Source organism: Tursiops truncatus, chromosome 2 (assembly GCF_011762595.2).
Source record: "Tursiops truncatus isolate mTurTru1 chromosome 2, mTurTru1.mat.Y, whole genome shotgun sequence".
NCBI lineage: Eukaryota > Metazoa > Chordata > Mammalia > Artiodactyla > Delphinidae > Tursiops > Tursiops truncatus.
This window is the reverse complement of record NC_047035.1, coordinates 150,415,612-150,435,837: the sequence shown is the minus strand read 5'-3', so window position 1 is coordinate 150,435,837 and position 20,226 is coordinate 150,415,612. Positions and strand designations below refer to the sequence as shown.

The following is a 20,226-nucleotide window of genomic DNA, read 5'->3' as shown; positions in this document are numbered from 1 at the left end:
TATGTTCTAGAGGGAATGAACATCTAGAATATTGAGGTTTCACATCCAGGAACATGATATACTTTTGGCTCTCTTTAATTTCCCTCTGCAACTTTTTAAAAAATTAATTAATTAATTAATTAATTAATTAATTTTCCTATAGTTTTCAGTGTAGAGTTCTTGGACATTACTTGTTAGATTTATTTTTAAGTATTTTAGGTTTCTTGCTCTATTTTTTAAAAAAAATCTTGAATGAATTGTTAAAGTTATAGATGAACATTAAGGATGGGCACATAGGTATTCCATAGATGTCAGTGTGTTTAACAGAAGAAATGTTTGCACTGGTTTCTGGTAACTTGCTCGCTTTCTGTGTATCTTAAATTCCCAATTCCACGTCTTTGGCTTGTGGAGAAAGGCTCTCTCTTGCTGCATTTTCTCCCGTTGATGTTTTTCTAGCTGTTTTCCAGGTACTGTTTGTTCTTTCAGCTGTTCAATTGCCTACATCTTCTTCTTTAGGTTTTGGGTCTGTTTGTCTGTCTCAGGGTCTCTGGAAGGTGACTGAGAGGCTGTCTTTCATGGTGGCTTTGCTAGGTGGGAGTGGAGTCAAATCTGGACTCTTGTCCCCTCTTGCTTTCTGCTGTCTCAGTCTCATGCGTCCTTTAATTATTAATGGCTGTTTTTGTTGGTGACTTTTCTTTTCCAGGTGGTGGTTTCTTATTCTGGGATGGTTCTTCCTGATGCAGCTCAGAATCGGTGACTGGTTCATTTCTTAAAACTTATAAGCTGTCGCAAGTTTATATTCTTCACTGGGACTTCACTTAGAACTGCTTGGTAAATTATTGTCTTTCCTGTAAATATTCCATCCAAAAATGGTTGCCAGGAAACCTGTCATATTTCTGCATTTGAAGGTATATCCTAATTGTGCAAGATACAGCTGGGTTAATGCCAAATCTCGCACCCAGTGTTAACACATCATCCAAGAGGACAGGTGATCGTTAAAATGTGCTCACCACCTGGGCACTAAGGAAAATATTTAGAATATTTAGAGGAGACGGGTTTAGAAATGAGTTTGTAGTTTGCAATATCGTACACTTCCTTCATCTCCTCAGATTGTCAAGTTCAGATGCTACTAACATGTGTCCACAAGGGCTGTCGCAGTCTGCCTTAGGACAACCAGTCCCAACTTAAATGCAGAATCACATTTGGCAGGCGTGACACGGTAAATAGTACAAATTCCAAACTGCATCATAAATGGAGCCGTTTTTGGGTAATTGCACTACATCAATTTCTCTACTTGCTGCAATGTAATGAAAATTTTTTCCCACAATAGGATGTTCTTGTCTTGTCAACATCTGTACCAGCTGTTACAACACAGCAGTGGTTTTCTATTCCTTAGCATTGTAATCTTATCAGCCTTAAGGAAACTTTTGTTGACTAAAGCTGCATTAGGTGCACACAAGTTGAGGTACTGATCTAATCTACAAAATGAAAATATGCCCTTACTCCCCAGGACATGGACAGCCACCTTGTATAGTTAAGGTCCATGTGATAACACAAAATAATTGTTTGCAAATTTAATTTATTTGCAATCACATTAAAATCGTTGTTGTCAAAGAAGGGAACTTCATTGTTAACATTTCTGGCGCAAACAGTTTCATCTTCTGACCAGGATGGATGCCAATTTTGCATTGTTTTTCTGAATGAAGACTTCAAACATGCTCTGGTCTTTACATGACAAAGTTGGAGCTCAGGTATCCCAGCTGTGCTCTAAGCTGGTTTTAAAATACAGAGAAAGTGTGTAGCATTGTGTTAGGGTCAAAGAAAATAACAAGAATAGAGAAGAATCTTTATTGTATGTTTTTCTGTCTTTTGGATGGCTCCTGACTCATGAGACGGTTTGACAGACAAATTTATTTTTATGTATTTTTTAATTAAATTTAAAAATTATTTTCATTTCGAAGTGACTGGAGACTCACATTCAGTTGTAAGAAATAATATGAAGAGAACCCGGGTATCTTTTACCCAGCTTTCTACAATGTAAATCTACCTGTAAATCTTTCTACAATGTAATCTACCTGTATTATCTACAGTGATAATCTACCTGTAAGCTATAGCAAAGTATCACCGTCAGGATGTTTACACTGATACAGTCAAGATACAGACCATCCCCATCACATGACTTCCTGCCTTCCTACAGCCCTCTGTTCTCTGCTTCTATAATTTAGTCATTTCAAGAATGTTGTGTAAGTAGAATCATATAGAATATAACTTAGGGGGATTGCCTTTTTTTTTTTCATTCAGCATAATTCAGATAAGGATTCATCCAAGTTGTATCAATAGCTTGGTTTTTCATTGACTATACTCTATGGTATGGATGTGTCACAATTTCACCATTCATCCATTGAAAGACATTTGGCCTGCTTCCAATTTTTGGCTATTAAGCATAAAGTGTCTATAAATATTTGTGTGGATGATATTGTGTGAACATAAGTTTTCATTTCTTTGCCATCAGTGTCTAGGAGTACCATTACAAGTTTGTATGGTAGCCACATACTTAGTTTTTTAAGAAACTACCAAACTGTTTCCAGAGAGGTTGTACCATTTTACTTGTTATTTATCATGTTGCTGTAGGAATAGGAGAGGAGAAGGTTTCTGACAACTTAATGTCTAATGGGTTCCTTCAGGAAGTTGGGAGACCCAAAAGGAGACACGGGTTTGGTGAGATTAAAATCGCGGTTTTAGAAACAGACTTACAGACATAGAAAACAGACTTGTGGTTGCCAAGGGGGTGGGGGTGGGGGAGGGATGGAGTGGGAGTTTGGGATGAGCAGATGCAAACTATTATATATAGGATGGATAAACAACAAGGTCCTACTGTATAGCACAGGGAACTATAGTCAATATTCTTTGATAAACCATCATGGAAAAGAATATGAAAAAGAATATATATATATATATATATATATATCCGAGACACCCTGCTGTACAGAAGAAACTAATGCAACATTGTAAATCAACTATGCTTCAGTAAAATAGATTTAAAATTTTTTTTCAAAATAAATTTAAAAAATGACAGTTTTGTTTTGAACGTCATGAGTTTGAGATGTCTGTGATGGAAACCCTAGTGGAGCTGGCCTGCCAGCGTTTGGACAAACACCCACTGCTCAGCAGTGAGACTGGCAGAAGATGCAGATTGGAGATGTGTGGCCTGGAAGCCAGGAGAGGACACCAGAGTTGAGTGATAAGAATAGAAGGATGTAGAAGAACCCTGAAAATTAGAAGTTCCACGGGAGTAAGAAACTAAGAAAGAGTCCCTGATGTGAATTTCAGACAAACTGAGGAAATACAGCAGGTGCCCATGTCCAGGAAGCCAAAATAGACCCTGGTTTTAGGACACGCTATAGGTGGACCCCTTCGGTGCTTTCAGTTTCGATGGACTGGTGATGACAGAAGCCATGTTTAAAACTGAACGTGGCCAAGACAGTGTTGACTGGTCTTTGATCCAAGTGGAAATCCATTCTGGGGAGGCAAAAATGCCTGCTTCCAATGGAGCAGACTTCCTCCCTAAATGTCACATTGTCCTTGGTCAGAATGACTGGAGAGACAAGCTTAAGGGTTTTCCCCAGAGTAGGAGGGAATCAACAAAATCTCGTTGCTTGTAGATGAAGTCCTTATCTCTTAATCTTCATGATTTGATTCTTTAAAATTTTGTCAAAGCCATCACAGTGACTTAAAACGAGGGTAAATTTTCTTTCAAGGGGAATGTTAGGTTTAGCTATGTTGATGGAAATAATCAATAAACAATCTATAATAGGAATAGAAAAGAGTTTTATTCTTGCCAAACTGAGGACGTTAGCCCAGGAGACACAGATCCAAGAAGCACTTGAATCGTGTTCTCCAGACTACAAAATAGGCGAGGCTTATAAAGGCAAAAAACACAGAGTTACGTAAGTTGCTTGTCAAGAATTATAACTGGAGCCCGCAAGCAGTAAGGGTGCTTGTTAAGCAAGGATTGGTTGGGGTCTGAAATGGTTGCATAGTTACAAGGGGAGACCTTGAGACCATACGGTTGCAGCTGGCAGCTATTCACAGATACTGTTTTGAGAACGGCTGGTGGTGTCCTTCAGTCTGACACGGGTCAGAAAACTCATGTTCACAGGGATGCAGGAACGTGTCTGAAATTATGGCCACCCAGCTCCATTTTGAATGGCTGAACCACAGTTACTCCATTTTGATTTTAAAATGCATTCTTTTCCCTAATGGTTAAAGCAGACGTACGATGCACGTTTGACAGGCTGTAAGAGTCTGTTCTGGTTAGCATAAAATTCAAGTCAAATCGTGTGTAAGCCAGAATGACTTTCCCATACCTCAGTATGTGAAAAATTCTCCCATCAGGCATTAATAATGTTGAATGATCACATTAAATAATAAAGAAATGATAATTTAATGGTCAAAATCTAAGGAACTTATACCGGGCAACTGTTGAAATACATCAGTTAAAATTGCTCATAGATCACTTTATCAGGAATCTCTAAAAGCTGTAATAACAACATACATCAGCTCTTAATGTTTCAATAATTTTTAGATACTCCTTTTATTTACATAGACTTTTGTTTCTTTACTAAAATTATCTGTGAAATATTCAATAAAATAATGTTTATGATCAATATAATGGTATCCCCTTAATTCTGAAAGGATTCTATGGGTTTTTTATAGAATGTCTTATAAAATAAATGACAAGATAATTGTTTGATTAGCCCATGGATGGTAATGACATGGGAAAGGGAAAATGAGGTTGACATTAAAGAATACCATTAAAATATATTTGGCAGTAGGATCTAGAAAACAAATGAGTTAGAACAGCAAAAGAATAGTATCTAATTAACCCTAAAAACAAGAGGAAGACTGATGTTTTTCCCTAGACTATAAACTAAAAAAGCCACTTGCTTTTAAACCCGTCAGGAAGCACCTCCCTCCCCTACTTGACTGATAATAAGCCACAGTCTATCCCAAATTTTGGCACTTAAAGGCTTTTATAGCAAATGAGAGAATAGTAAAGCTAATGCCCCTTAACAGGAATTTCATTTGCACCAGTTTCATTCTGAGTATGACAAATCCATTCAATACACCCGATCTTTACACAAAAATGATTTAAAATGGATGATTACGTGGGTACAGTAATTGAACTTTCCCCCTTGGCTATGAGAAAATCATGTCTTTAGCATTAAGGACTCCTTAAAACAACTGAATTTCAATACGAAGAATGACCTCAGAGGTTGGAGGTTAATTTCTCACTTAATTTCTCCACTTTGTACTGCTCCTACCTGTCATTTGGAGTCTCTGTAATCCAGTTTCTTTCGTTTCTTCCCCTGATGTCTCTAACTGTATCACTTTCCCACTGGAAGATGGGCTTGTCCTTTCTGCCTTAAAGGACACGTTATTCCACTTCTAAGTAGGTTAACTTTGCCACATAAATTTTTTCAGTTAGCGTGTGCCATATGCACTTGATGCTAAAATATGTACTGGGGAGTTTGTCTTTACTTTTAAAAGTGTGGGGTTTCTGGCTTCACTCTTTGATCTTTATAAAGCCATATGGTTTTTCTGACCTTGGATAATGTAAAAGATATTTGGAAGTTGAGGATGTGCAAAGGCTGTTGAAAATCCATAGAGAAGTAACAGAACACTCTAACAGAGGACGTAACATCACCTTCACCACCTAAAGCATTTATATCTTTATTCTTTTGGATGTATCAGACAGGAGACTTGAATTGTTATCAACAAAATTGAATATCAAATTCATTGCTTATGAGACTAAAATATTTTTCCCACTGTTAGAATTTTCCCCTGGCAGATTATCCATGTGTATGTCAAACGTACAACCAAACCAGTACAATTTAGTGAGTCCAGCATCCTAAAATCTCCTTCCCTGACTAGGCAAATAGGATTCAGTTCAGTATGTTGAAATTTCTCTGTTTAATTAAAATGTTAGGGTACTTGATTTCAAGGAGGTTAAGAAACCCAATCCAAACTTTTATGAGTTTTTAGCTAATTTTAAATTCTATTTTACTTTAGTCATAGCTTCTGTCATGTTTAGTATAGGTAACTGCAAAATAAAATTTTAACATTGTGAGAAAGTAAGTAGCTTTACTCAAATGTCAAGTATGAAAAAAATCAGCTTGTGTAACTGTATAACTTGTCTATGTAATTTGACTGAAGGTGATGGAGGGCATCCAACTTAGAGTATTTTATGTTTTATTTTTTCTATTCTCTGGCCAGATAACAATTCTATCTTTTCTATCCAGTGAAATGAGATATTTACGTGACAAATTTTAGTATATTCCATGCATTTTATTCTATCCATGTTTATGCCCAATACCACCCCAACAGCGAGGCAGTTTGAAAATGAGCCATAATATATTCTTCTGAGTAAATTTACACAAATGTTATATGAATTTGAGAGTCATTTCACTAGTAGGAATATAAGAAGCTTCTTAATTTCCAAGACACACAATAAGCTTGTTAGATAGAGAAAGAAGTTATTACAAATGTGCTTTTCTCTTCATTTAAAATTGATTCTCAAAGCTGCAAAGGCAGGTAGAAGAGCCAAATCCCCATATTAGTGTATTCATTGAGGGACATTTTTTTCAGAGCACAATAAAATATTTTAAGAATGTGATTCCATGAATTACAGGTCTCAGGTCAAAAATAGATGCCATGCACTTTTACATAAGCTTGTTATATAATCATTCATCAATAATGTATCCTTAATATTTCCTCTATGCCTTTATGACTTTTCAGAACGAATACACAGTTGACATGAATTTTAAGGCTCACATGAGTATCATGAATGCCTGGCAGTGTTACAACACCACAAATCGTGTTATTTCCATCACACAATAACCAACATTTTTCATACTTTTGTAAATAAGGGAGCCAATGGGTTGCAGGCATTTTGTCATTAGAAGATAGCTATGATAGCTCTAAGAAATTGTTTTTAATATTATTGTGACATATTAGTTCTAAATAATTTAGAAGCAATTTGGATTTTAAGCATGTGGTCTAGGAGGGCTCAAAGGACAGTGCCCTTTAAAGAACTCAGTATAGTTAACTAACATCAGTAACCAAGAATTTTAGGAATACCTGCTCTAAGGTTCTGCATGTAGTTTTAAAGGAAACACCCATGAGAACATGCACATTGACACGGCTTTAAATCCACGGCCTCCAACTTTGGTTAGAATGAAAAATACTCTACTGCCATGTCCTTGGTTCTCAGTTGCAAAGGGGCTACTGGCCCATTTTAGCAGAGAATGGCTCAGCAGTAAACAACTGTCCATGGGCTAACGCACCTGTGAAAGCTGTTTCAGAAAGTGACAGCAGGAAGCTAAGTGGAAAGAACCAGAAATTCCAGAAATAATCAGGTCAGGTAGGCATAACAATTCCTGTTCCAGCTGTGCCCGCCCACAAGCTGGGAGGCTTATATATCCTGCAAGAGAGGCAGTCAAGAAGATGATAGAATATTCCATCACTGTGGAATCTGCTGGAAATTCAATCTGACTTTTATAATTTCTAAGTCTTATCTCGAAATCAAATTTTAAACTTGCCAACCCAACCACCAGAATCCTCTTATTGAAAAACAAGTCTTATTATGTATACCCTCAACCAACTGATTTATGATTCTGCCAATTCAGCAACAGAAATGTGTTCAGTTTTATCAGACTGCAAGATTCTTTGAAGCCCTGATTTCTGCATACTTTCTACGTCTCTAATTTCTTTATACTCAAAAGAATGTCCTTATCAATGGATTAAGTTAGGAGGTTACATCTTAATATTCCAGCTGCTCTGTACAATAAGGTTAATATATGACGTTCTTCACTTTTTTCTTTCCCCACTGGAAAAATAATGACTAACAATTTGCCTTGAACTTCAAATCTGTTTTTTTGGTCATATGAGGCTATTTCTGGAACTTCTTTTGTTGTAAAAAATGAGAAAGTCAAGGGTGGAAGTTACAAATTTCTAGTAAGTCACTGGTTCCAACAGATGAGTTAGTTCTTCTCACAATTAATCCTCCAAACCAATATGACACAGTTGTTCATAGTCTGTGTTAGGTATGGTATGGAAAAAAAATGCTTTTAATCACCAGCCATAGATTCTGCTCTTCCAGTAACAGAATTGACAAGTAATTTTTATAAACACTTACTTAGGAAAATCTCTTTCTTGTATCACATATATAAAATATAAGATCTCACTATAATATACTAATATTCTAAGAAGTTGTTATGAAGACTAGCCAATACATTTTGTTGTCATTGAAATGACAGCAAAACAAACTTGGCACTCAGCATGTTAAAATGTCACTTTTTAAAAAATTCAATATCAGAATTAATTGGTGTTGAGCCTTGTCGGTTGCTCTTGAGTAAATTATTCCAAGATCTATGTACCTCTTTCCCACAGGCTTTCTATAAAAAGAAAGAAAGAAATGTAAAATATGTAGCATCTCTTTGTTAAGGGATTGTATAAGCTTCTGTTCTGTGTTTCCATTAGAGAACAGTGAAAAATACAATCTCTTAGTGCCTCATTAAGTTAAGAGAGTTTTAGGTGGATGTCGTCTTTGCACTTTCCTCAGATTAACTGAGAGGGTTGTGAATGAAGAATTGTAAATAATCGGTGTGATTAGTAGGGTCTGCTGGCCCTTCGCCAGCACCCACCTCTCAAGAGCGGTCATCTGGTCTTCTCCATAAAACTGAACTGTGGGTTGTGGATAATTCCCTGTGACCACCTGCCTGATTGATGGGCAGGCCAGTTTTGTGGTGGGGGCAGGGGACTCTCTCCCGAGCTGGGGAGTCCCTAAAACTAAAAGTCCCTAAAACTGCTTTGTAAAGGCACCATTTATCAAGTCATTGAAGTGAGTCTCCATCTCTTGGTGCCCTGAAATGTCTGTCTCATAGAAACTCTCAGTCCATTGGTGAGGAAGATTCCTCATTTTGCCAAATCCTAAAAGAGTGGACCTATAAATTCATTTCAAGTTTTGTACTATTATTAGTTATGGCTTAAGTGATTTAACATTATTATAAAGAACGACTGATTGGCTAAGTAGATAGAGAATATTCTAAGGGCGATGTAGAGAGCATCTCCCAGGTAGCTCCACCTGACACACAAATATAGCTTTTATCATCATCTCCTCTCCTAAATTTTTTTGCTTTTATCACCTTAAGTAGCATTTACTCACTCTATAGATAACCAAACACCAAACATCATTATCATCTTTGAGCCTTAGATATTAAAAAGGCAAAAATATGGATACTGGGGATATTTAAAGAAGTATGGTTTGTTCAGAGAAAATTATTTGAAATATAAATTTCCTTCTAAAATCTATATTTATAAACATTTGTAATCATATTTTTAGCTAATTTCATCCAGGCGCAACTGTACTCACTCATTATTACCATTTGGCACTCTGAGAGTTGGTGATTTATTGTATTTCTATCAATAATTACTATTCACGTGTGTATTCATTGTGAAATTCATTCTAATGGGATTCACTAGTTTATATAGGATGCTCTCAACTCTTCCGGCAAGAACTTAGCAGTCATTTCATTTCCTACTTTTAAAAATGAAATTCATATGCAGTTAATAATGCGTTTAGTACAGTATCTGAAAGAGATGAGAAATTTTGCGGTGCTTCGAAAAATAGGAAGTCACTTTTAAAGAATGGGTTAATGCGTGGTCAGAAATAAAATACTTATCCAGCTTTAAATTCTATTCAAAACCCACAAAGCCTGGAGCTTCAACATGAAATAATGGTTTTATTGCTTTGCTTAAATTATTTTTCCCTTTTCTCCAATATTTTTTTTTTTTTAATTCACTGATTTATAGAAAACAACTCCAGATCTGTAAGCCTGAGGAGGTAATTTTAGAATGAGCTGAAGAGAAAATTTGAATTACTCATTTTCTTTTTCACTTGTTTTCATTCTTTGGGAAACAAACGCAGTGCAGGGACATTCGGGATCATCTAGTCCTATTTGCTGTAGAGGTGAGAAAACCTGTGCCCAGAGAGACAAAGCCAATCACCCAAAATACACCAGATACTTAGCAAAGTCGAGTGGATAATCAGGTCTTCGAGTCTAGTGGACGGAGGGCCTGCATCCCAGCCAGGGGCCCCATCTTTTCCCAGATGTAATATAACTTATTCTTATGCTTCTTTAATTTGAAAACAAACAACCCTGCTGGGCTTTTCTCTCTATGTAAATGCAAATTTAAAAAGACACATTTCTCTGTTAATAAAAGACCTTCATTTGTCTTTAAAATCTCTGAGTTAGAAAATTTAACAAATAGGCAGAACTTGTGTTTGGCATGCTTGTGGCTCCCTGGCTGGGTTGTTGATCCCTTCTCAGTGATGCTTATTCTCACACTCTCTGCAATCTAAAGACAATCGCTCAGAAGCACGACATAAGGTGTATCCCTCTCAAGGGCATGTGGGATTCTGAAGATGCAGTCTCTTGAAGGAATGCCTTATAGTGATGGAATGTCAGATAGTCATGTGTATAATTTTAGATGAAGAATCCGCCTGTAGCTTTTTCCATCAGGCCACATCTATTTACGCATGTGTTTATTTATATCCCATCTTACTTCCAAAGGGATGTGTGCCCATACAACACCCCACAGGAGGCCAGGTTTCTGCCCAAGTTTAGGCAAGCATTCTGCAATATTTAGAGACTCTAAGTGCATCATTAATTCTGAGACATCTAGATATTTTTAGTCATTAAGTACTACCAAGAGCTGCAGGACAGTCCCTAAGTTATAAATACAGAGAAAAAGATGAATAAATTATGAAAATCACAAGCAAAAAAAAATAGAGTTTAAAAAAAACTACAAAGAAAACAAGAAAAGTGGCTAAGTATCCAAATAACCATATTTTTAAAAAAATGAAAAGTTTCGCTTATACTAAAATCAATTCAAAGCCATGTCTCCGAAGTCTAATAAGCTCCTTTATACTAATAAGTATCAACATTTTGTCTCTCTTAGCAAAATGTTAATGCAATGCAAATGGTATTTCTCAATCTTAAATAAATGTACTCCACTTGACTATAAATTAATAGAAATAGATCCAATTATAAGACTTTAAAATATTCCCCTTTTAAAAAAACAACTGCTAAATTATATAAATATTAAAATCTAGAAAGAAAACAGAATACATTATTGGGTCAATAACTTGCCATAAACATCTCAAATTAATTATTAACTTCCTACAATCAACTAATTTATTTTGATCTACTAAAACATAAAGGATTCCACGTAATTTATTGTTAATTACATCAATTTCATCTGTAATGCTGTATATTTTCCATTGAGTTTTCATTAGAGCTATTTATATGTGTACTGTTATAAACATAGTATGTATTAGGTTTCTCCTAGAACTGCAGTCATCGAGGAGAAAAGAGTAATCAGAAGTGAAGTAGAGTCATCGAGGAGAAAAGAGTAATCAGAAGTGAAGTAGAGTAAGAATGGTGTCATTCAACAGAGTGCTAGAAATGGCAATCGGAAATAGTTGTTTGGAAATTAGTTCACCTTCCCTCTGGCCAGTGTTTTCTCACAGAGAGTCATGGGCCCTAGTGTTCTCACGAATTGCCTGCAACAGGGCATCTCAAACTTTAATATGCGTAGCAAATGCCCTGAGTATCTTGCTAGAATGAAGTTTCTGAATCTATAGGCCTGGGATGGGACTCTTGAGTCTGGATTTTTAACACTATCTCAGATGATGCCAACCACTGATTTGCAATCACAACTTGTATAGCAGTGCTGCAGGGTGATAGGTCTCAAATGTGGTCCCCTGTCCACCTGCTACAGATTCATTAGATGGCTTATTTTGTTTTTTAAATGCAGAATTCTAGAGATGACCCCAGATCCAGTGACTCTAAGTTCCAAGTGTAGGGCAGAGTTTTCAGCAAGCCCTCCACATGGCAGTCTCTGCCCAGCAAAGTTTGAGGAATGCCGCTCTGTGGGAAATTCGCAGGTGTGTGCGTCTAACCCTAAATGTATGACATGAGAGTCAAGGGCAACTTTCTGCAAAGTAATTAGATGAGTACAAGGCTACTAAAAAGAGAACTGGTGCAAACAATTACTGCCCAGAAAAAGTGATTCCAGATCATTAATTTTCTGAGATATCTGTCATCTTGTCTCTGTGTGATACTCTTACTCCTAGACCAGGAGCCCTCAGACTTCAGCATCCATCAGAAACACCTGGGGGTCTCAGTAAAACCCACCCATTGATTACATAGGTCTGGGTTGGGGTTCCAAAAATTTGTGTTTCTAAGTTCCCAACTGATGCTGATGCTGTTGGTCTGGGGACATACTTTGTCCTGCATGACAGCATGATCTTGACAGTTCACAAAACCTAGGATGTCCATGTCCTGTTGGATTTATTTACTCAATCCAAGTATCACTTGAAGACGAGTACACTTATTCAACACAAACTGCCCACAAGTTGAGACAGTCCATGGGGCTAAAGAAAGAATCATAAAATAGAATCTCTGCGTTCTGGGATTCTGCTGTCCAAGGAGACAGGTCAAACTAACGTATGACACCATTCTATGATACTTCAAGGAAGCACACAGCAAAGTGTAAAAAATGAATAACCTATACCCACTCTAGGAGTTCCGAAAATTCAGTGTGGTCTGAATTAGCTTGAATTGTTTTAATTAACAATATGGTACTGAAGTGTTCCTGTTTGCAGTGATAGCAAATTGAAAGAACATTAGTTCAATCTTTGCTGACTTTTTGTCCCTTTCTACGGAGGCAATTATATCTCTTACAAATAATGATTGCTTTGTTCCTTTCTTTCCAATTCTTGCAATTTTAATTCATTTTATTTTATTTTCTATTTCCAATGTAATTAAAAAAAATGATGTAACATATCACATGGATCTAAAACAGGCCTGCTGTAGTGCATGACCTGAGTGTGCCCTTTCATATCCCATTCACAGGAGGTTTTAGGGAATGCTTCCCCCTAGGATCTAATGCACTTAGAATCTGATATGAAGGGCATTGAAATTATGCAATGCACAGCATTTAAAAAATATATATATAGATTTACATCTATCATGTCTTTTATGTTTATGTTTAAAGATGCACCGGGAAAAGTCTTATGGCCACTTTGTCCCCAAGCCATCTGGTTCTCACTTTCAACCCCACAAGACTAACCCCTGCCTTTTGCATCTTTCTGGAATTTTTATATGTCTATTAAAGCAGATATGAATATATAATGTTATTTTAGACCTTTTTAATAAAATGTTTTCATAAACTACACATTTCCTGTACCTTGATTTTTTTTGTTCACCTATAACATATATATATATATATATATATATATATATATATCTACATATATATATTTTAGAGATTTTTCATATAATACTCAGCTATTTAATTCTTTCAAAATTTCTACTCTATAGATTCACCACTGCACAGATCATCATAATTTATATCAAATGTTAATAGTTATTATTATTGTCATTAGTGATTAGATTTCTTTACCTATCTGGATACCCTCTATTGCATATTTCAATATGACCCTAATGCTAATCTAACCTTCAAATAAACAAAACAGGTATATGAAGCTGTCTAGAAACAATCCTTAAAATTGGCATTCACGAATTGCTAACTAGCTGAGTTTTGATTTAGTATAATGTCTTAATTTTTCTGCACCAAAAAATAAATTCTTCAATCTAAAAAAATAAATAACTAAATAAGTGCATTTCCATGTTACTCATAGTAATATGTCCTTATTCACTATTGATAATGCTTGTTTGTCCATCTCTTTTTCTTGATCAATTTCACCAAGAATTTACCAGTTTTAGTAGTATCTAAAAGGAACCAAACTTTGGCATTGGTGATCGTCTCTGGGGTCTGTTTATTTTCTATTTTATTAATTACTTCTTTCACTTTTTCTTTTTTTCCCATTGTTCCACCTTTCAAGTTTTGTTTGCTGTCATTTTTCTAATTTCTTAAAGTGAGTGTTTAGCTCATTGATTTTATACATTCCTTTTTTCCTGATGTATATAAATATCTATATAATATTTCTAACATACTCTAATATCTCTTTATACTCTCTATATATTATTCACAATTAAAAAAACCCCAAAATCCATACTCCTGTCTTTAGCCATATCCATATCCAAGTTTTGAACTAATCAGATTATTTTAAGATTATATTCTATCAAAATGTTTTCCAAATTTAATTTTGATTTCTTCTTGGAACCATGGATTATTTAGAAATATATGATGTATCTTCCAAAGGTTTGGGAATTGTTTGGTTTTCTGATTTCTAGCTTAACTCATCTATCTTCAAGAAGCATATTTTGTATTATTTTAATCCTTAGAAATAATTTGAAACTCGGTTTACAGAGAATACAGTCTATTTCTGTAAGAGTTTTGTGCATATTGGAAATAACATGTGTTTTGCAGACATTGGAGACAATATTCTAGATACATCTGTTGGGTCTGCTTTGCCAATATCTTTTATGTCTTTATGGCTCATCTTTGTCATCTGCTTGTTTTATCAGTTACTCTGAAAGGTGTGCTATCATCTACTGTGATGTGAATTTTTCTCCATACTTTAGTTCTTTATTTTGCATGTATATTTTGAAGCAATACTGTTTGATGAATTCAAATTAGTAACTATTACATCTTCCTGGTGAATTGAACTTTTATCATTTTGAAATACCCCTCTTTAGTGCTGTGTCCTGCCTTAAAGTCTGCTTGGCCTGATATTAATCTAACTACAAGGCCTTTTGGTTATAGTGTTTCCGTGATAGGTCTTTTCCCATCACTTTACCTTAACCTTTGTATAATCTTATATAACCTTCATGTAATCTTTAGGTGAATCTCTTGTAAACAGCATAGAATTGGTGTGTGTGCGTGTGCATGCACGAGCTTTAATTCAGCCTGACAATTTTTGGTCTTTTAATTGGAGTCCTTTTATACTTAATAACTAACGTATTTGTGTTTAGATTTGCCATCTTGTTATTCACTTATTTCTAAGTTCTCTTTTTCTCTGAGATTAAGTTTTTTAGATTGTTCTGTTACTCTCTCCCCCATTAGCTTTTTAATTGTATTATCTATTTTTTATTATTTTAATGATTGTCAGAGACACTGTAATATGCATTCTTGACTTATTAATACCTAATATAAATTGGCACTTTTACCTCAGTCAAGATACTCACAAAGACTTTACAACTCTTACTCAATTTAACCTTCACCCAAACTATGTTTTTGCTGTTTGTTTTGATTCTAAATTCATTTTTCATTCCAGAAGTTTAAAAAAAATTTTATATAGTTAATCCTTATTTCATTTACCCAAATCTTTACCTTTTTCTCTTCACTCTTCCTGCATCTCTAAACCAACATTTTGGAAATCTTTCCTTCTGCCAGAAGGACACTTTGTTTGTATTTCCTTTAGTGAAAATTTAAGGACGATGAACTGGATTAGGTTTGTTTGTATAAAAATAACTATTATTTCACCTTCATCTTTAAAAGATTTCTTTGCGGGATATATAATTCTGGATCTGGAGTTACTTTCTTTCAGAACTTCAAACATGTTGTTTTCTTGACTCTATTGTTTTCTCCTGGAAGCCAGGTATTTATTTTATCATTGTTCACTTGAAAATAATCTGGATTTTTTCCCCTCTGGTTGCTTTTACGGTTTCTCATCTCAGTGGTTTCAGCTGTGTTACCATGATGTTATAAAGCACTATCTAAAAATTACATATTTATCATGCTGTTGCTCATATACAACAACAGCATGATTTCTTTTATTGGCAGCTTGATTTGTCATTTTCAGAAAATTATTAGAAAGAAGAAAAAATTATTTCTTCAGATATTGCTTCTGTCCCATTCTTTTCTCTCCTGTGTTTTATTCTGGACATTTTCTTCAAGTGTATCTCACAATTTTTTTAATCCTCACACTTTTTATACATGTAACAGTTCATGTGGATTTCAAGGGCATTGTGCTGAGTGAAAAATGTCAATCTCAAAAGGTCATATATCACGTTTCCATTTATGTAACATTCTCAAAATGGCAAAATTATATAGATGGAGAGCAAATTAGTGTTTGCTAGGGGTTGAGGAAGGTGGAGATGGGTGGGAGGGTATGACTATAAAAGCACAGCACAAGGAGATATTTGCGGTGATGGCACAGTCTGTATTTTGATTGCAGTGGTGGTTATACAAACTACACTTGTTATAAAATGACATAGAACTACACATAGACATTGTACCCAGTCAACCTCCTGGTTTTGCTATTACACTATAATTATGTGAGATGTAACCATGGAGGGAAACTGGGCGATGCTACAGGGACCTCTCTGTACCATCTCTGTGACTTCCTGTGAATCTATAATTATTTAACAATGAAAAGTTTGTTAATTAAATCAAAAGCCAAGATAATTTTTACTGCTAATGACTGCACCACAACCCAAATCTGGTATTATATAATTAACATACTGAATAAACAGCTTTTATTTATGCAAACACCAAATAATAATGGGAAAATATTCCTTTCAGAATAACATCAGAAAGATAAACTATGTAAGATCAGCATAACAAAAATGACAATATCTGTATGAAGAAAACTTTTAAAGGATGGAAAAATTATGAACATGTCCATCAACAAGATCCAATATCACAGAGATGTTTTGTCTTCTTTCAATATGTACATATAAGATTATTCCCCCAAAATTACAACAGAGTTTTGGCAGGGATTAGTTAACGTTGTCCTAAAGTTCATGGGGAATAAACAGAAATACAAAAAACTGGAATAATGAAGACTAATAAAAAATCATAGGACAATGAAGAGGGGTCGTTCTAACAGTTATTAGAACATATTACAAAGCCTCAATAAGTAAAGCAGTTGGTTACTGAAAAAAATTATAGAAAGAAAGGAAAATTATATATAGAAAAAAAAATTATAGAACAGAAAGGAAAATCTAAAAATTGGGTTAAACTTATACAACATTGTATATTTTTTAAAAAAGTCATCTCAAATCAGTAGAGAAGGGAGTTCTGCATATGGGGATGGTGGGTTCGGATATTCAATTCTTCTAATGAAGAGGACAATAAAAACTGGGGAAAAATCTTAAAAGTCAGACAGAAGTTATCAAAGATCTAACAACACAATGAAATATTACGATGCCAAGATATGAGATAACAAGGAAACACTGGAGGTGAGCTGGGATATGGAGTGATTTTACAGCTAGAAGCATCTTCAGGTAAGCAGACTATGTGTCCAAGAGGCTGAGAAGCAGAATGGCAGACACCGTAGGGCTGGGAGGATGGGGTTCATGGGAAAAGCACGATCAAAGACGTGGACATGGTTGTCATCGTAAGGGAGGTAGTTTTCTTCGGCGACTTTGTTCACCGTTCTTTCCTAATCCACCAAATCAAGCCCCTTCCAGTGACCCCCACCACTGACATCACCTGATAGGTGCCAGCACCCTTACACACTCCATTCCTACACATGAATTATTGGTGCTCCTCATTTCGGTCATCGTTATACTTTGGAAGCAGACGCAAATGCCGAATGCTGATAATTTCAAGGCTAATAATAAAATTCCCAAGACCTGGCACTTGAGCATTAGATAAAAATTGAATGATAGTAAGAAGTTTTAGAGTCCGGTCACATACTCCATCTGTCTGACTGCAACCACAATTAAATACTGAAAATTCCAACACTGAAAGAGGAAAATGAAGAAAAAAGGAATGAAATGAGGGAGGGAGGAAGAGAGGGAAAGAGCAGAAATCAGCAATAGAGAGGAAGGTTGTTGAATGATGCCTCTCCAGGACAGCAGAGTTCAGGCCACACATACCCTCTCCCTCCCCCCCCTCCCCCCCTCCCCACCGCGAATAACAGAGTATAATCTGCAAAAATGCTGAGTCACCATGCTGGACACCTGAAACTAATATAATATTATAAATCAACTATATGTCAATAAAAATGAAATAAAATCCATTAAACTAGAAAAAAAGTGTGCTCCTTTTTATAGCTCAGTAGTATTCCATGGAATAAATGGGCCAGTATTTTTTGTTAACCATTCAGCTATTGAAGGGCATTTTAGTTGTTTCCAGTTTTTGGTTATTTCAAAGGGAGCTGCTGTGAAGATCCACGTACAGGTTTCTGTGTGAACAAAGGTGTTCATTTCTCTGGGATCAATGCCCAGGGGTGTGACGGGTGGGTCGTATGCTAAATATACGTTTAATTTGGGAAAAGATTCCAAAACTGTTTTCCAGCATGGTTGGATCAGTTAGAGGGTAAGGGTAGAAAACATCCCTTTACCCTCCCCGGTTTATAATATAATTGTCTGCAATATTTCCTCTATGTCGTACAGTGAGAGGCACATCAGACCATCATAATTTTCACTTCACCTGTCAAATATGACTTTGAAAACACAACAGGAGAAGGAAAGACTACTGTATTTAACGATGTTTTTACTTAGTGCTTCCTTTCTTCCTCATGTTCCAAGGTCCCTTCTTTCATCATTTCTTTTCTATTGAGAGAACTTCCTTTGAGTGTAGGTATGACACATTCTCTTAGTTTTCTTCATTCAGGAAAAGATGTTTTTCTTTGTCTTAGTTTTCATAAGTTTAAATATGATGTATCCTGTTTGGGTTGATTGGTCTTTGGCCAAATTTGGGAAATTTCCAGCCATTATTTCTTTGAGTATTTTTTCAGTACACCTTCTTCCTCTTCTGTTGTCCAGTGAGGCAAATGTTAAAACTTTTGTCAGAATTCTGCATGTCCCAGAGTCTCAGCTCATTTTGTCCTTCAGCCTATTTTCTCTCTGTTGTTCAGAGAGGCTCATTTCTGTTGTTCTATCTTCAAGTTTACTGACTCTCTTTCCTCTGTTCTCGCCAATCTGTTGCTGAGTCCACCCATTGAATCTTTTCTTTGTTACTGTATTTCTCAGGTCTAAAATCTGTTTCTTCTGGTTCAACGTTAGGATGGTATATTTTTTCATTTTGTTTCAAGCGTGCTTCATTGCAGTAATTTTCTGTTGGCCGTTCTTTTTCAGATAATTCTACCATCTGTGTCCTTTTGTTCACATGGAGATTTTCCTGGTTCTTGATGTGACTGATTTTGGGATTGAATTTTGGGACACTCTGGGTGTAGTGTTATGAGGCTATGGAGCTTACTTAAATATTCTGTTAGCAGCAATCCCACACCACTGGGAGAAGGGTGGGTCTGGCTTGTTACTTCTAAGGTGAAGGCGGAGTCTCAGTTCCTGGCTTGGCCAGGGTGAAGGGGTACTTGTTACTGCTGGAGGTGGGGGGGCAGTCAGGCTGACAAGCAGACGTGCCCTATTACTGTCCCAAGTGTGGCTTCAAGGATATCATGGGAGGGGGAGCCTGTGTACACTGGGAAGTGGTAGGACTCCTGACTCCCTGGGTTGGGGTCAGGGGGCACAGGGAAAGACAAATAATTCTGTTTGCCCTTGTGATGGTTTGTTTCATATGTCAACCTGACTGGGCTCCAGGATGCCCAGGTACCTGGAGAAACATGATTTCTGAGTGTGTCTGTGATGGTGTTGCTCGAAGAGATTAGCATTTGAATTGGTGGGTTGAAGAAACCAGATCTGCTTCCCAATGTGAGTGGGCCTCATCCAAACCGTTGAGGCAGGAATAAAACAAAAGGGTAGTAGAAGGTTAAATTAGTTCTCTCTGTTTGAGCTAAGACATCCATCTATTCCTACCCTGGACATCAGAGCTCCTGGTTCTCAGGGCTTTGGACCTACACCATCAGTTTCCTAGGTGGCAGGTAGTGGGATGTCTCTGCCTCCATAATTGAGTGAGTGAATTCCTCATAATACATCTGCTTCTATATATCTCTGTATTTTGCCTATTGGTTCTGCTTCTCTGGAGAACTTGGCCACTACATCCCTCTTCTTTCATTTCCTGTCACTCATTGGTTGCAGATGATACCACTGCATGGCACTTCCTTGTGTGTCCTGGTGGCCTCACCTGCCTCTTGAGCACATGGGTGCTAGAGCATCAGCTGACTCCCGTTGCGGCTGGCGCATGGACCAGGTGCAGAAGCCCAAGCATCCCTGAAGGTTGAGGTACCAGGAGGTATTGAGAGGTTAAGTGATGCCATAGTGCAGGCGTCCAGGGCAAGGCTGGAGGCAGGTGGGCACATAAACTGGACCTGTTGTGACCCCAGATGTAGATGGCCTGGAATTCCAAATTAGAGAATGTGCTTCC

General features: G+C 36.5%; 1 pseudogene; it reads right to left on the bottom strand.

Annotated features, from left to right (window-relative positions):
* Positions 1 to 258: 258 nt before the first annotated feature.
* On the bottom strand, positions 259 to 12,383 carry LOC101335990 (eukaryotic translation initiation factor 2A pseudogene; annotated as a pseudogene).
* Between the last annotated feature and the right edge of the window lie 7,843 nt (positions 12,384 to 20,226).